At 38.6% G+C, this 18,971-nt stretch overlaps 1 protein-coding gene and 1 pseudogene across 3 annotated transcripts in view; one reads left to right on the top strand and one right to left on the bottom strand.

The window, feature by feature from the left end:
- The window catches only part of NR6A1 (nuclear receptor subfamily 6 group A member 1), a 171,263-nt gene that overhangs the window by 93,926 nt on the left and 58,366 nt on the right, over positions 1-18,971 (bottom strand). The gene's annotated exons all lie outside the window — the stretch shown is intronic.
- LOC308249051 (heat shock cognate 71 kDa protein-like) lies at positions 7,394-9,549 on the top strand (annotated as a pseudogene). The gene is made up of 2 exons: positions 7,394-7,573; positions 7,774-9,549. The product of its transcript is annotated as a heat shock cognate 71 kDa protein-like (transcript).

Raw genomic sequence — 18,971 nt, forward strand, 5'->3', positions numbered from 1 at the left:
TTCATGATTCACTGTCAACAAGTACTGACTGGGAATATGAAAGGCAGTGTGATCAAGGAAAAAATTCAGAGTAGATGAAGCAAAGGGTGTGTCTATTTGGGAGCAATGAGGAAAGGATGTGACTTAAGAAGTCAGGTAAAAGCATTTAGATTTTATCTAAATATAGTCAAAAAGGTCAAGTTTTAAACAAAGTCAAATCTGCATTTAGCCACTGAGTGGAGATGAATAGGTTAGAGGTGGGCAAGACTAGAAGCAAGGAGACCATTTGGGCTATTGTCATCATTCAGATGAAAAGATGGCGGCCTTGACCAGTGGTGGCGAAGATGCAAAGGCTGTGTCACATACTACAACATGGAATATTCTGCTAAGTGACAAAGGCAAGTCACAAAAGACAAATATTGTATGATTCTACTAATACCACCTATCTAAAGTAGTCAACTTCATAGAAAGTAGAATGGTGCTTACCAAGGGCTAAGAAAACGGAAAATGGGGAGTTGTTAATAGGTTCAGATTTTCAGTTTTCCAGGATGAAAAGGTTTTAGAGATGTTTTGTGTAAATATACTTAACACTACTAAACTGTGTGTTTATTTTAAAAGGGTTAAGATGGTAAATGTTATGTTACATGTTTTTTAATCACAATTCTTTTTTAAAAAGATGTAAAAGGGAGGCAAGGCTTTTTTTATTTGTTTTGTTTCAATATTCTACTCTATTCAACCTCTGAGGATTGTCTCTTGCTATTTAACTGAACTGTAAAATTAATACAGCTAAATGGGATCTGACTTGCAGGGCACCAAAGTTTCACATGGCCCCAAATATCTTAACCCAGTGGTTGGCAAACTCATTAGTCAACAGAGCCAATATCAACAGTACAACAATTGAAATTTCTTTTGAGAGCCAAATTTTTTAAACTTAAACTTCTTCTAATGCCACTTCTTCAAAAACTGACTCGCCCAGGCCGTGGTATTTTGTGGAAGAGCCACACTCAAGGGGCCAAAGAGCTGCATGTGGGTCGCGAGCCGCGGTTTGCCGACCACTGTCTTAACCTGATTAGTTGTCATGCTACTCAACATTTCCTCCATCAAAGTCATTGTGTGTGTGTGTGTGTGTGTGTGTGTATATATATATATATATATATATATATATATATATATTAAGCATGCCTAAAGTATTACTGAAAAATAACTCAAAATGCTTATGAGAAGTATTACACAGAATAAAAAGTGAAACCCTACCAGGAGTAGTGAGAGAATTTAACTTCAATTTGTAAAATACACATCTGTGAAGCACAATAAAATCAGGTATGCCAACTTAGTACATACAGTATTTCAAAAACAGAATTTCACAGATGAGTAAGATCTCCCCACTATAAACTTCCAGAAATCCCCTGAAGATAACAAAAAGAAATCTATAAAAAGTGGTTAAGTCCCAGAATCTTAATAAAAGACAAGTTTACTATATGCCATGATTTCATGAAAACATTAGTTAGACAAGAACTCATTTTCAGACAAAAAAGCAATCTCTGACACCTATCAAGTTTATCTATTGTCAGAACATGAGGAAGTGAGAAAAGCCAGGTCATTGTTATCAACAAACTATGTGAGGATTAAGAATGAGGAAGAACAAAATTTGGAGGTAAGCTCTGTCCTCTGAGATTTACCTCTTCATTGGAATTATCTAGCTTATTACAGCTTCCCACTAAATATTATGTGGTAGTTAAGAGCTTGAGGTCTGGTGTCATGCAAACCTGTATTCAAATCTTAACTCTGTCACTTCTTAACTATTTGACTCTAGGCACGTAATCTTCTCTAGCTGCAGTTTTCTCAAATCCAGAATGAGAATAGCAATTATTCACAGAAGTCTTGTGAGCATTAATAAAAGCAAAGCACTTAGTATCATACCTGACCCATAGTAAGTGCTCCATAAATGTTACTTGGTATTTTCTACTGTAAAATGTGACCAATTCACATACCCATAAGATTAAAACCACACATATAATATCTGGCTACACAAGAGGAACTCAAATGGTAGATATTGGTACCCCCTACTTTTAGGAAACTGTTTTCACTCACTGTCAAACTGAGTATGAAATGGTATATAGTGAGTGCACTGATTAAAAACACAATGGGTCTGAAAATTCTGAGTTCAGATTCTGACCCTGCCACTTATTATCTATGTGATCTTGAGCAAGTTATTTACCTCACTCTGCCTTCCTGTTCTCATCTGTAAAATGGGAACAATAATAAATACTTACCTTATTGGGTTGTTGAGAGGATTAAGACAACCCTTCTTTTAAATGCTTTATATATAAAGCCCTAAAAATAAAACCTGGAACATACTATTAAGTACTATATAGTATTAGCTCTTCTTATTTTAATAGCAGCAGTACACATGTTTTGTCTGAGGCTGCTTTGCATCAAAGAAATGAGGAATTAAGTTTGGACGTGAATCATTCCTTTGTCCAGCATAGCCATGTGTATATGCTTCCCACCCACTAGTCACGTAGTAGTTGTCTCAGTTATCAGATTGACTGCTGCAGTATCGTGCAGTGCTTGTGTTCCAGTAACCCTTATTTTACTTAATAGCAGCTTCAAAGCACAAGAGTAGTGATGTTGGCAATTCATACATGCCAAAGAAAAGCCATAAAGTGCTTCCACTAAGTGAAAAGTTATGTACGTACAGTCATGCACTACTTAACGATGGAAATATGTTCTGAGAAATGTGTCATTAGAAGATTTTGTCAAGCGAACATCATAGAGTGCCCTTACACAAACCTAGATGGTATAGTCTACTACACACCTAGGCTATATGATATAGCCTATTTCTCCTAAGCTCTGAGCCTATGAAGCATGTTAGTGTACAAAATAACACAAAATTAAATCAAGCACAAGAGAAAATGATGCAATCAAGAGATGCGGTAAACAAGGAATGTATGAGTCTTCTGTGGGCACAGCACAGCTTTACCATTTTACAGCAAACTTTCTTTTTAATAAATAGGAAGAGTACACTCTCAAGTAATGATTAAAAGTATATAGTAAATACATAAACCAGTAACAGTTTTTTATTATTATTATCAAGTCTTATATACTCTACATAATTGTATGTGCTACGCTTTTACACAACTGGCAGAGCAGGTTTGTTTACATTAGCATCATCATAAACACATGAGTAATGCACTGCCCTACCTCATTACGACAGCTACTATATCACATGCCATAGGAATTTTTCAGCTCCATTATAATCTTACTAGAAGCCCAGGGTAGAGTCCCTAGTGGCAGCTGGCTGCCTGCCATGGCCTTCCTTCATTCCACGCCGCCCCCGGTGGTCAGCACGTGTCATAGCAAGCAATGGTACTCCCGGTCGGTCCACCAGTTCAGTGGTTGGCAAACTCATTAGTCAACAGAGCAGCAAACCGCGGCTTGCAAGCCGCATGTGGCTCGTGAGCCGCAGTTTGCCAACCATTGCGCCAGTCAAACTCCCGAGGGGACACTTTGCATTTATTAACTTGAGGCCTGGTGCATGAAAATTCATGCACTGGAGGGGGTGTCCCTCAGCCCGGCCTGCCCCCTCTCACAGTCTGGGAGCACTCAGGGGCGGGAGGCGACCCGGCGTCAGGGGAAGGCAACGCCCCATCACACCTCTGCTGCTGCCACTGCCGGCAGCGCCTCGGCTGGCCCTGGTTACCTGAGCCTCGGGCGGCCCTGGGTGGCTGGGCAGCTGCCATCCGAGGCTTGCCTGCGCCTCGGGCTGGCCCTGGGCGGCTGCAGGACTGAGGGGACTAGGGGACTTTGGAGGCAGGCACGTGGGGCGGGCCTGGCCTTGCCGCACGCCTGCCGCCCCAGCGGGGCTGAGGGGACTGGGCGCCTCATCTTGTGGCTGTGGGCGCTACCATCTTTGAGGGCATGGCAGTCAATTAGCATATTCCCTCCTTATTGGCTGTGGGCACCACCATCTTTGCAACAGCATGAGGGTCAATTAGCATATTCCCTCTTTGCTAGGATGAGACCACATGTATATTCAGTCCATTGTTGACCATAAGGTCATTGCACAGCGCATGACTATAGATAAAAAAAATAGCACATAGTATAAGAGGTTCAGTACTATTCAAGGTTCCAGGGATCCACCGGGGATTTTGGAAATGTACCCCCCCACAGATAAGGGGGGACTACTATACTAGTATTTTCTTTCCACACTCCACAAATCTTTATCCCTGAGCAAGTCCGAAGAGGTATCTAAAGAGGCAAAAATACAAGCAGGTAAGCATACTTTAATACTTAAGGGAAATTTCATGCTTGCTCTTAGAAGGTCGTCAAGTCAGTTCTATGAATTGGCTTTTGTAGCTGACCTACAAAGTGAACAAAATACTAAAAGACATCAGCTACAAATAAAACCGGTGAATTATAATTTATATAAGAGTCTGTGCCTCCTACCAGACTATGGGCTTCTTGACAAGATCTTATTCATCACCAGCATCTAGTACACTGCCTAGTGCACACAGAAGGTGTTTAATAAATGGTGACTGAATATAGACAGTGAGTACCTCCCCCTTGTGGGAGATATTATGTTAGGGGCCAGAGAGCCCATAATGGTTTGCTTATGTTGATGCCAAACGTTTTAGACTCTTCAAACATTAAACAAGGCCAGATTTGGTTAAGGAGCTGCAGCTGCAGTTGCACCTGCTCTCATTTCAGACTTATTCCCAACAGCAAAGCTACCCTCCTCTACATGCGTCCTGAAGCAAATCAAATATTTCTCTCCCATGATGGAGAGCCACTTCCCATGCAGCTCTTGGTGGTGTTTGTTCTGCTCAGCACAGGAGACAAACGCCAGAATCTTTGGTCATAAAATGTGATGGCTGGCAAGAGCAGGCGCTGAGTAAGCCTGGTACACTTCCAAATGAAGTTTTGCCATCTAGATTCTGAACTGAGGATGCCAGACTCAGAAACATCTGGATTTGCTCCTCTGGCTTCAAACTTTCTCTGAGAGAGGCCAGGGAAGAGTATACTGTTGCCAGTCTGTGTATGTGTAACTGCATACTCAAATACTGTACTTAGGATAAGAGTCCAAGACTTGGCAAATAGATGGAATGTAGCACATGAAACTTCCTGAACAGAGAACCATGCAAAGGGTTTCCTTGCAAAACATAAAGCAGGAAAGGTGTAAACTGTCCTTCTGTGTCACATTTTGAAAGAATTCACCCCGGTTAATAAATACTTGAAAGTTAGATGGAGGGAAATGTGAGAGGCAAAACAGCACCATTACCTAAGAAAGCAGTAAGTTTATTATATAACAACTCTTTATTTCCCCCTCCAAAGAGATGATAATTTGGTACATGCAGAAAAAAAATATTGAGCTGTGGACTCTGGCGGACAGACGGTGTTGAAATTAAACAGCGTGAGCTTTGGCAGCTGCACTATGTACTTTTGCAAATTCTTACATTACTCTGGTGAGGGCCCGGTACCAAGCTGGCATGAGTTCTAATGTGGTTTGAAGAGAGAATTTCTTGGCTTTTTTAAAAAGGTGACCTACAAATAGCCTTTTTTCATACAACAGGGAAACAAATATTTCTCTTTACTCCAGATTTTGCTTTAAAAAACAAAGCCATATTGCCAAGTTTAAAAAGTATCAGGAATAATCTTGAAATTTTAAAGGCCACTCAACACAAGCTCTAAAAAGACTTCTAAAACAGTTCACAAATGTCTCTAAAATAGTGATTATTCACATCTGTGGCAATAAAAAGTCAGTTACAGAGAATGATAATTACCTTCATATTTATACTCTGACATTGGCAGCTTAGGATGTATCCTTTAGAGGTCAAGAATGGGGCACCCTCCCTACCTCAGCCATGAGAACTTAACAAGTTTCTTGACTTCAATGTCCTCAAAATGAAATAGTAACATCACTCTACAAGACAGTTCTCACAACAGCAAGTATATGGCAAATCCTCAGTAGTAGGTATGTTTTTGAAAGATAGAACCTTTTAAACTGGTGTTTAATTAGACTACCGCATACTTAATGAAGTAAGTAGTCTGATTTTTCTCCATTCATATTCAAGAATGGGAAGAATTTATATATCACCTGATTTCAAGATCAAGATTGGGTTTGAGCTCTTTGAATAAGTGATATCACAAAACCAGACTTGATTCTCTGTATCTCTCCAGCAACATCAAAGACAAACACAAAATTCCAAACCTGAAAAATGACAGTTAAGGAAGAAGGGGGGGGGGGGGGGACTTTAGTTCTCATAATGTAGATATAATTAGACATGCTTAGACTGATGGGATTTTTTTAATCTCATTTTTATCACAAAATATTTCAAATTTTCATAAAAACGGTGACAACTGTAAAATGAACCATCACTCATATTCAATAACCAAGATTTTGATAATTTGTTTCAGATACGATTGATAGTATGTTACTTTTTAAGGTATAATTTACATGTGGTAAGGCTAACAAATTTTAAGTTTGATGAATTTTTACAGTTGTATACACAGGACAAATTATGGAACATTTATCGCAACTCATAAGATTCTCTGATAACCTTTCTCCCCCAAAAGTATCTATTATTCTGAACTCAAAGATCATTATTTTTCACTTGTTAGGTTTTCCTTTTACTAATTAATCAGATCTAGACTTTACTTTTGCCAATGTCTATTTTAATCATACATATTTTAGCCACATTGATCCCGTTAAACAGGAGTTTATATTAGACTCTTAATATCAGTATTAGTAGTAAAAACAGACAAAAGACCTAAAAACTGTAGTTTAAAATGTGTACTTATTTAGAATGCACAAATGCCCCCCCAAACATTTTTAAAGGAGCAGAAGACTGAGAATACTAGCATAAGAGAGACCAAAAGGAAAAGTGAAATTCACTTTTATTTAAATAAATCCTAAAGAAAATGCATTAGAGTTATTTTTAATTAATCAGTATATAATTCTAAGATTTCCTAAACTAATTTAAAGAGAATATTTAACTAAGAATTTAAACCCTTAATATGTTAATTTTTATTGCCTGTCAGTGTCTGAATAAATCCCACCCCAATTACACTTTCTTTAAAGTTCAGGCCATGCTCAGGCTCCTATGCCTAGAAGCTGACATTCTTCCTCAATGAGCCAGATCCCTACACAATCTTAGTCCCAGTTACACATACACAAATTAAAAGACCACCCTAACCAAAAACTTTTTTCATGGAGTAAAGTCCTAAGTCTAAACGATGTATATATCACCATTCAGTAACTGCAAAATTTAGTATTTCAATCAAATGATACAACCTAGCTGATCTTACATATTTAGCAATTATCACCACTATTAAATTAACATGTGAGATTCATTGAACACGGGGACACCAGCTCTGGTAGGTCTGTGCCAGCTAGACACGCACGCCAGCAACCATGTCTAAGGGACCTGCAGTTGGCATTGATCTTGGCACCACCTACTCTTGTGTGGGTGTATTCCAGCATGAAAAAGTGGAAAAAATTGCCAACTATCAGGGAAAACGAACCACCCCAAGTTATGTTGCCTTTACTGACACTGCTGCAAAGAATCAAGTAGGCCGAAACCGGTTTGGCTCAGTGGATAGAGCGTCGGCCTGTGGACTGAGGGGTCCCGGGTTCGATTCCGGTCGGGGGCATGTGCCTTGGTTGTGGGCACATCCCCAGTGGGGGGTGTGCAGGAGGCAGCTGATGGATGTTTCTCTTTCGTCGATGTTTCTAGCTCTCTATCCCTCTCCCTTCCTCTCTGTAAAAAATCAATAAAATATATTTAAAAAAAGAAAAAAAAGAATCAAGTAGCAAAGAATCCTACCAACACCGTCTTTGATGCCAAGCGCTTGATTAGACGTAGATTTGATGATGCTGTTGCCCAGTCTAACAAGAAGCATTGGCCTTTCATGGTGGTGAATGATGCTGGCAGGCCTAAGGTCCAAGTAGAATACAAGGGAGAGACAAAAAGCTTTTATCTAGAAGAGGTGTCATCCATGGTTTTGACAAAGATGAAGGAAATCGCAGAAGCCTACCATTACCAATGCTGTTGTCACGGTACCTGCTTACTTCAATGACTCTCAGCGTCAGGCCACCAAAGATGCTGGAACTGTTGCTGGTCTCAATATACTTAGAATCATCAATGAGCCAACTGCCGCTGCTACTGCTTACGGTTTAGACAAAAAGGTTGGAGCTGAAAGAAACGTGATCTTTGACTTAGAAGGTAGCACTTTCGATGTGTCAATCCTCACAATTGAAGATGGAATCTTTGAGGTCAAATATACAGCTGGGGACACCCACTTAGGTAAAGAAGACTTCGACAACCGAATGGTCAACCATTTCACTGCAGAGTTCAAACGCAAGCATAAGAAGGTTATCAGTGAGAACAAGAGGGTTGTCCGTCGCCTTCGTACTGCTTGTGAACGTGCTAAGCGTACACTCTCTTCCAGCACCCAGGCCAGTATTGAGTTGACTCGCTCTATGAAGGTATCAGCTTCTATACCTCTATCACACGTGCCCGATTTGAAGAATTGAATGCTGACCTTTTCCGTGGCACCCAGGACCCTATAGAGAAAGCCCTTCGGGATGCCAAGCTTGACAAGTTCCAGATCCATGATATGGTCCTGGTGGGTGGCTCCACTCGTACCCCCAAGATTCAGAAACTCCTCCAGGACTTCTTCAATGGAAAAGAGTTGAATAAGAGCATCAACCCTGAAGAGGCTGTTGCTGATGGTGCAGCTGTCCAGGCAGCCACTCTCTCTGGAGACAAATCTGAAAATGTCCAAGATCTGCTGCTACTGGATGTCACACTTCTTTCCCTTGGCATTGAGACGGCTGGCAGCGTCATGATGGTCCTGATCAAGTGCAACACCACCATCCCCACCAAGCAGACACAGACCACACAGACCATCACCACCTACTCTGACAACCAGATAGGCGTGCTCATCCAGGTTTATGAAGGTGAGCGTGCCATGACCAAGGACAACAACCTGCTTGGCAAGTTTGAACTCACAGGCATACCTCCTGCACCTTGTGGTGTTCCTCAGATTGAAGTCACTTTTTATATTGATGCCAATGGCATCCTCAATGTCTCTGCTGTGGATGAGAGTACAGGAAAAGAGAACAAGATTACCATCACTAACGACAAGGGTCGTCTGAGCAAGGAAGACTTTGAACGCATGGTCCAAGAAGCTGAGAAGTACAAAGCTGAAGATGAGAAGCAGCAGGACAAGGTGTTTTCCAAGAATTCACTTGAATCCTATGCATTCAACATGAAAGCAACTGTTGAAGATGAAAAACTTCAAGGCAAGATCAATGATGAGGACAAACAAAAGATTCTTGACAAGAGCAATGAAATCATTAACTGGCTTGATAAGAACCAGACTGCAGAAAAGGAAGAATTTGAACACCAGCAGAAAGAGTTGGAAGAGGTCTGCAACCCCATCATTATCAAGCTGTACCAGAGTGCAGGAGGCATGCCAGGAGGAATGCCTGGGGGCTTCCCTGGTGGCGGAGCTCCTCCATCTGGCGGTGCCTCCTCTGGGCCCACCATTGAAGAGGTTGATTAAGCCAGCTTTGAGCATATATCTAGCATTGTGCCACACAAAATATTGAAGGACTCAAATTTGAGGCAAATTCCATGGCAGTTTTAAAAGTTGAGCTGCTGTATAGTAAATAACTGGGCATTCTTGATACTTGAATACGGACTGTGCACAGGGAAAGGAAATCTAATGCACTTTATAACTGTAAAGTGGAAAATGCAATGTCTTAAATAAAACTATTTAAAATTGGCAAAATAATAAATTAACATGTGACTGGACAACATATGACTGTAAATTGCTTTGACATATGTAAACCAAGCACTTCTATGGTGAGCTGGAGAACTGGGGAGTGGGACAGAATATCTCAGTGCAGTGACAAGTGCAATAGCCACTACCTTATCAGGAGGGCTACTGGAAGCATTAAACTAAGATAACACAAAGGAAAGGTGTTGCTTCTCTCACCTCCTCAGCACTCCTCACCCTCTTAGACTAACATGGACTAAGCTATGATTTGACAGAAATGTCCTCTCCTCACCTTCACATCCTAGAGCAGCACAAATAAAGATTCTCATCCAACAGCCAAAACTTTTATGAATTCATTTGTATAGCCAAATATCTCTGAGTTAAGACAGAAACTTTGGGATAAATTCCTTTGCTTTTACATAGCCTAGTTAAGACTCCACTGTGGAAATAAAATTTTAAAAAGCTAGGTAAGAAAGCCCCAAAGGAGAGGTTCACAATTTGCATGTGGCTTACAAAGAACTGACAACTACTCTCCCACCTCTACCCAGACTTCAAGTTTCCCTTCAAGATACTAGCTAAGCATTTACAATTAGTTACTTCTATAGATGTTATTCTTTTTAAAAATATATATATTTCATTGATTTTTTACAGAGAAGAAGGGAGAGGGATAGAGCTAGAAACATCGATGAGAGAGAAACATCGATCAGCTGCCTCCTGCACACCTACCACTGGGGATGTGCCCGCAACCAAGGTACATGCCCTTGACCGGAATCGAACCCGGGACCCTTGAGTCCGCAGGCCGACGCTCTATCCACTGAGCCAAACCGGTTTCGGCTAGATGTTATTCTTGAACTAATCTTTTTATAGAGATTGTACAAAAAATGAAGCAATTATCATAACTGGCTGCTTCTGATCACTGTTTATTTTGGAGACATAAATAATCACCTGCCACTTACTGGCTTTACTGTAACTAACATCTTATGGAAGATGCTTTGATCTCCAAATTGATTTATTAAGCTGAAAACTGATTCTCACTTACGTTTAAAAGACTAGCAAGCTAGACTTTTACAATTTTCTTCTGCCTTGATCTAAAAAAACAAATGTAGTATCAACTCAAGTCAGCAACACCTCCCTAATTATCTTATCATAGAACAATCTCTAAGGGCACTACTTAACATTAGCAATATAAACAAAAATGTTCATATTTTTCATTCCTTTTTAAACTTAGAAGTTGAAAATAAGACATTTGACACACACAACCCCCAAAAAATAGATGCACTCTGAAACTTCTAGAATAGACAGATTGTGGGGTTATTACTCACATCTCAATGAAATACCAAATTTACTTAAAAATTAACTTAATATATTTGAATGATTTCATTTATATGCTATTTAGATAAACAATGAATGAAGCAAGGAACACTTACAGTTTAATACAAACATTTATCAAATGCCTGATATACATCTGAACAAATGTTTTCACTGAGTTACATCATAGAAGAAAAGATACGCGTGCACACAATTCTAATACAAGGCTCACCGTGAGAAATGTTATAGAACCAAGGAGGAAAAACAGAGATATTGGAAGCCCTGGCCAGTTGCTCAGTGGTTAGAACCTCAGACCAAAAGGTCTTGGGTTCGATTCCTGGTCAAGGGTACATGCCTTGGTTGTGGGCTCCATCTCTGACCCAGGTCAGGGCAGCATGTGGGAGGCAACCAATCGATGTGTCTCTCAAATCAATGTTTCTCTCTTCCTCTTTCCTACCCCACCTCACTCTCACCCTCCTCCTTCTCTTCCACTCTCTCTAAAAGTCAATGGAAAAATATCCTCGGGTGAGGATTTTTAAAAAAGAGATATCAGGAGAAATCTGGAAAGAGGGAGAATTTAGCATTGGGAAAATAACTGATTCTACCCAGTCCAGCCCATATTGCTTTCACCGTCTCTGATCAATAGGCACTTATGAGAAGTTTGGCACCAGACAAGCCAAGGCTCCGTGACTTTGAGCAAATCACATCCCTTATTAGTCTCATTCTTCATGTATAAAGTGAGCATAATACCAAATACCTTGCAGGACTCTCAAGAAGATTAAATGTGAAAGATCAACATATTTATATAAAGTAGATTTACATGTACTACCTATATATACTAGTAAATATAAATATTTTATATTTTTATATAAAATATATATACTTAAATAAATATATCCTTACATATATGTGACATACATACAGGGGTGGGCAAAAGTAGGTTAAGAACTGTCACAAAGTGTGCTTGAGTATAGCAAGTAGACTACAAGAATGTGTAAATAATGAAGGCCGGCAATTTGAGGACTTATAAGAGTATACCTAAGTGTACTGCACTATTGTGGCATTCTTTTGAGTTAATAAAGCTATCGCAATAATCTGCATTTTTTTCCATATGAACTGTAAATCTACTTTTGCCCACACCTATATACTGAATATATATGTGTATTTATATGTACACTAGAGACCTGATGCACAAAATTTGTGCAAAGGGCTCGTCCCTCACAGCCCCGGCTTCATCCGTAAGGTCGTCCGGAATGTTGTCTAAAAGGTAGTTCAGCCATCCATTCTAATTATCATATTATGCTTTTATTATTATAGATATGTGTATATGTATAAATTTTACATACGTCTAGCTATATATCACAATACCTGACACTGAAAGGATACTCAAGAAACGAGGTATTTATTACAAATAAATACCTAAATGCTGAGTCCTATACCAGGCACTATTAACCTCTGCATCTGAACACTGCCTGGAAGGTATGCTGTTTAGGAATGTAAAGATTCTTTGTGTGGCAAGAAATCTTAGAGATGCTGATTTTGTCTATCTTTGGTTAGTATAACTTTTTTCATAGAAATTAAAGTAACATATAACATATTCAAGACTTGAATCTGGGTCTTCTGACTTTATTTTCTGTTCGATCTAAACCACGTTTCCTGAATTCACTAAGACAATGACTTAGAAACTCTCATTCCATTCTTTCCAGCAAGCAGGAATTTTAACCAAATAATTACAATAGTAACAGTAAACTGAAATTTGAATGTTATGTGCCAGCTATTTCTATATTCCTGTTAAACTGAATTCTCACAACAACCCTGTGATGTAAGTGCAATTAATTGCTAACCTCCATTTTACAGACAAGAAATGGAGAATAAACTACTTGCCAAAAGTCACACAGTTACTAACTAAATGGCAGAACTGAGATGTGAAAATAACACATCTAACAGAGATATATCAGTAAAAAAAGTTTTCTTATATTTGCCAATAAAAATATTTGTGTGGTCACCAGCAGTGGCATTTATGGAAATAAAGGAACTGTGACTATGTATGGCCCAACACACCTTCAGATATAAGACAGAACTAAGTACTAGTCTGGAGTATGACCTCACAAATTTAGTTCTATACAGAAAATGGCAAGAAAACAAGCAACTAAGAAGATGTGCCAAACATAACCAAGCTGCCTCTCTTCTGTACCCATCCAGCATCTCTACCATCACCCATTAAAAAGAAGTGACAGGAGGCAAGAGTGCAGGATTCATCACTGACACACAGCTGGGGCAGTGAAAACTCTTGGCAGGTGTTCTTAGAGAATGCTGTAACTCCTCTCCTATGCAAACTAACCCCTAAGATGAGTCCTCCTGACTTTATCATACTGAGCTTTGACAAGAGCCATCATTAGTGTCCAAACTCCACTTTTTCCAGGCTGATGACATGTGTCAGGCCTTGATTCCTGGTGCCACTCCTGCCTGCCAACTCAGAAAAGGATTCCATAATGCCTTTGTGTTTTTTTTTAAACACCTCAAATCACAAGGCAGCAGCTGACACCAACTCCCTCCTGAGAATGGACATTTGGCCAGGAGCCCAAGCTTAAGTGGATTTGGAGGTTCTTGATCTTTATTGAAATAATTCCTACCTTCTCACTGGCACAATTAAAATAAATTCCTCCCCAGAGCTGCCAGAGGTTCTGCAAGCCTCTTCCATCCAGAGATAGTCAACTTTGATTAGAGAAAAGTGTTAAAGTGTAGCAGCTGCTGGTAAATGTCAGAGCCTGGAGGGCCTTCTCAGGGTTTTGGTCTCTTACAGCTATTTCTCATTTCATGCTATGGACAGTTTTTAAGCAACTACTCAGCATTGCTTACTTAGTCAGATGCTTCAGGTCAGCATACCAAATTCAAGTCAATGGTCCGGTTGCACTAGTTCTGGGTGCATCCCTAAGGCTAAGTTGTTTGACCTGCCAGGCAGATTGATTTTGCAGATGTACTTTGCAGATGGCCAACAGGACATTAGGAAATTTCTGCAAAAAGCATGCTTTTTCATAATTAAGAGGTAATGTGGTCTAAGTAAACACCACAGCATGGAAGCCACACACACACACACACACACACACACACACACACACACACACACACACACTAGGAAATTTCTGCAAAAAGCATGCTTTTTCATAATTAAGAGGTAATGTGGTCTAAGTAAACACCACAGCATGGAAGACACACACACACACACACACACACACACACACGGTCAAGGATTTCAGTTCTCACCTGCTGTGTGTTTGGGTTTTCATTTCCCTTCTAAATCAGCTTCCTCATCTATGAAAGAAAGAGCTAAGCCTAAATCAGAGATTCCCAAGTGTCCCATGAAATGGCTACATATGAGTCCTCTGGGGGTTTTTGAAAACAATAGAACCCACTCCTACGAGATCGGATTTACTAAGTGTAGGATGATGCCTAGGAATATGCATTATTAGCAATCTACATTTCCTAACGCCACTTTTTATCCTGATGCAGTCCGCTTTGAAAATCATTAGACTAAATGATCTCTAAGACACCTGACAACTTGAAAGTTATAAAACTGTAAACTGGAATTTATTTTCTATTTTTTCATCCCAGAATTTCCCCCCTATCCATGACTAGCATTCCCATTCAAACATCAAAACTGTCCAATTTCAGGTTAGCAATGAAGACATAAGTTTTAATATAATATGTCAAGTATTAATAGCTTACCCAACCTAATAAATTAGTATTTCATTTATGAAAGTATGAGGTAGATCTAAGTATAGCTTTTCTAGAAAATATACTCAAAAATAAAGTTTTTACATTATATTTTAAAAAAATTCAAGTATAAGCTGGAACTAGCCATAAAAAACATTTAAAGAGCATTTTCCCACCCTACCGGGTTTGGCTCGATGGATAGAGTGTCGGCCTGCCAGGCTCAGTTCCAGTCAAGGGCACATACCCAGGTTGCAGGCTCGACCCCCAGTAGGAGGCGTGCAGGAGGCAGCCCATCAATGATTCTCTCTCATCATTGATGTTTCTACCTCTCCCCCTCTCCCTTCCTCTCTGAAATTAAAATATTTTTAAAAAAATAAAATATCTGAAGTAACTTGATATAAACTTGCCATGTCAAATAGCAAAATATTCCAAGCTATTGAGTTTAAAATTCTATTCCTAGCTCTCAACTCTCTGGTAAAACCTCAAGCAGGCTAAATATAAGAATGACCAATGATTCCATATACAACCACAATCTGTGGCACACTCTTTTTTTCCTCTTCTAATATTCAAGTAAACACTGTGAATTAAGCAGGCTACTTGGTAAGCATTGTCTTGAAATAACACATTCTTTCAGCCTAACTTAAAGCCAGAATTAGTAGTCATAGCGTTCAGATCAGATCCAAACCAAACGGTTGCTGGAAAAGTGGGGAGGGGATTTAGGGGTGGGGAGAGCTGTTGCAAAATAAGATAGTTAAATTCATTCAAATATTTGTGTAACTTCTCATCTGGCAACTTATTTTACAAATTCTACTAGCATAAGCAAAGTTACGGATATCAAGATGGAGATCTAGATGCTCAATGACAACCACCAGTAGTGATAAGACTAGATTACAAAATCCTGGTCTACACCTTTGGTCAGGATTTCTTAACCTGAAGTCACAAGGAGGCTATAGATGGTTTCTTGGGAATTCAAAACTGAAAATGCTTTCAAAATTTTGTTTAGGTGCATGTATTTAAGGGAGAGAATCCACAGCTTTCCAGAGTTTTTAATTATATTATCTAACAATCCTCACAATCAATATGTGGTAGGTACTAATATGATTCTTATTTTTACAAACTGAGGGAATTGAAGCTTATAGGAGATAAAAACTTCACCTAAGGTCACAAAGTGGTAGAGCATTAGTTTCAAAAATTTATTTAAAATGTACATATAATTAGCTGGTAAGAGATTGTTTAACTTTAAAAGGTTTTTTTATATATTAATGTATATGGACTAGAAAGCAAATTCTGGGCTAAACAAGCAATTTTATTTAGTAACATATAAATAATAGTTGCAAATGACTTTAACTTAAATATTTTGAAATAAGATAATAAATATAGCTTCTAACACACTTGACATATTTCACTGCATTTAATCCTCACCACAGTCCTATGAGGTAGATACTACCTATGAGGTAGATAATCTCTCTATTTTATAGATAAGGAAACACAAAAATAGGGAGGTTAAGTAATTTGCCCATGGTCAAATAGCTAGTAAGTTGCAAAGCCAAGATTCTAGCTTCAAAGTCTGTGCTCTTTATTAGGCTATAATAGTGCTTCTCCAAACACTTCATATATGAACATTTTAAACTATGGTCACTTTAAAGGAAAAAAAGAGACAGCCAAATAAGAATCCACTTTGGAGAAATCTATCATAATGTACTTTATTTATTCTATTGTAGCACATATGAACCAATAGCAATGAGAAATGTCAGACCCAGGATTATATTTGCATGTTACTTTCACATACATAACCTCAATAGCTTTTTACAACTGTGTACAAAAAAAGACGAGTGCTATTTGTCCTGCATCTTTACTGAAGCTCTGAGAGGTTAATCTCACTACTCACCATTACCTGAACTTTCTTGCCTCTACAGTTTCCTGTGCAGAGTTTCCCTCTATTGGAATATCTTTCCTTCTGTGTCTAGTGAAATTTCAACTAAACCTTCAAGGCCCAGATCAAATGTGACCACTTAGCTGTACCTTGCCTAATACTTCTAAACAGGATTAACATGTCTTTTCTCTGTTATCTTTAACATGGATTATGTCATTCCGCCAGCATAGCAATCATCCCCTTTGTCATCAGATGGGTCTGTGTCTAGTTCCTGGGTAGACACTGGGCTCCATGATGGCAAGGGCTGTATATATATGTAGGAGAAAAAATTCTTAGGATTCTGCTGCTGAATTAGTAAAGGAATGAAGAATACTATCAGTGATCTAAGAGGAACATGAATTCATGCTGACATGTTGCTGTCATCTTTACAACTTTGTGATCAAGGCTAGCAGCATTTCCCTAAACACAGAGATGCTCCCTGCAAAGTGCCTGGGCAGTCACCCACCTAAGACAGTGACTCCTATGCTACTAACCCCTAAAATACATTATTTAATTGAGTTTATGCTTCTTGTTTTGTTTGTTTGTTTGTTTGTTTCAAGTATATCAAGAGGCTTCAAGAGGAGTATGAAAACATGTACATCTCCAAGTTGGAGCAATGTGGGTTTCAATATTTTGTAGCACATCTGCAAAAGAAAAGAAAGGAGGTAAGTGAAACGATAAAGGATAGAATGGTGAGTTTTGGCAAACTCAAAACCCATCTAAATCAAGAACTGAATAATTAGACTAATTTATTAAATCTGTAGCTTCTATAAGGATAATTTAACCCTGAACTTTTTTAACCCTTAAAGAGTTTACCTTTCCATTGAGTACATAAACCCTATAGCCAAACTCACTTAAAAGATGCAAGATGTACCTTAAACTCACTTGATGATAAAGAATAAAATTAAGGACTTAAAGCAAATTAAAGGAATGAGGATGCTGAAAGCTTTATTGCCATGAAAATTAATTATAGGAAACACCCTTATGTCATTCTAGAAACCTACCTTTCACTCTTCTCTGATTTTTCAAGTCTATGAAAAGCATTCTTCTTAGAATGCCATAAATTTAAGCAATGGTATTTTGCAAATATCTAATGGTTCAGGGTAGCAGAATTTAGTATGTTTTTCGTTCATTTTTTTGTCTGAATATTTATCCAAATGGTATAAAGCATTATCATCTCTTCAGGCCAAGGGGAAGACCATTTAACATAAACCCAGTAAAGAGTTTTTAAATACTACATAGTAACAGTTGTCTGATTTTTTTATTGTCATTTGTATACAATTTACTGCCCTATCACTTAGAACTCAACGAAGCTGGCTAACTGAAGTGTTTTGACATAGAGAGTGGAACAATTAAACTGATGCAGAATGTAAACAGTTTACATTCAAACAAAATTCTCAGAGGTTGATTTTTTAAAATATGTACCATTTGGCTGCTTTAAAAATAAATTTGAGAACAGTCAACCATTAATATTTAAACCTAAAGCAAATATAATAACAATCCCTGATTAAAGATTAACCTCAATTCAGCCAGTGGTTCTGTAAGCCCTTTTGCTACTGAGTACTCCTGGATCCCTCCTATTATACTGGTAAACCCTACATTCTGAAGAGTTCCATATAATTAATTCATTTTCCAGATATTTCATCAAGGACCCAGCCAATAGCCAATAAAAATAATCAGTATGTCTACAATACACTGATATACCCTTTCTCCAAAAGCAAAGACACCTGACATTTTAGTCCCTCTCTTGTGAACTCACTGAGAAATGCAGGCTTTCTATTAGGTAGTGGGGGTTTTCGTTCATTATTTGTTTTTTCAATATGGAAAATAGCCTGCAGACTACTATAAACCTCTGCGATAACTTAGTAATCCCAGATCTCAGCTAGGGAGATTATAAAGTATAAAGATTAACTTTTTTCATCTTCCTCTATGAGACATTTCACCTACAGACTTACCAACTATTATTACACAGGCAAACAAGAAGAGGATGTTTACTCTCACAGAAGGTTCTATCCCCAGAAATTCAACAGTAAGCTTGTGGTGGAAAAGAGAGGAGGCAGTATGATCAATGAGCTTTTCAATCATAAAGTCCAGTATTTAAGCTCTGGCTTATAACCTTGGCTTTTGGCTATGTAACTTTGGGCAACCTACTTCATTTCTCTAAGACAGTTTTCTCATGAGATAAAAGTGAGTTGTTGAGAATTTAATGAGATAAAAATAAACAAATCTCAGCACATAGTAAGGTACTGAATTATGTTAAGTTCTTTCTTAC

The sequence above is a fragment of the Plecotus auritus genome (genome assembly GCF_963455305.1).
Source record: "Plecotus auritus genome assembly, chromosome: 5".
Lineage (NCBI taxonomy): Eukaryota > Metazoa > Chordata > Mammalia > Chiroptera > Vespertilionidae > Plecotus > Plecotus auritus.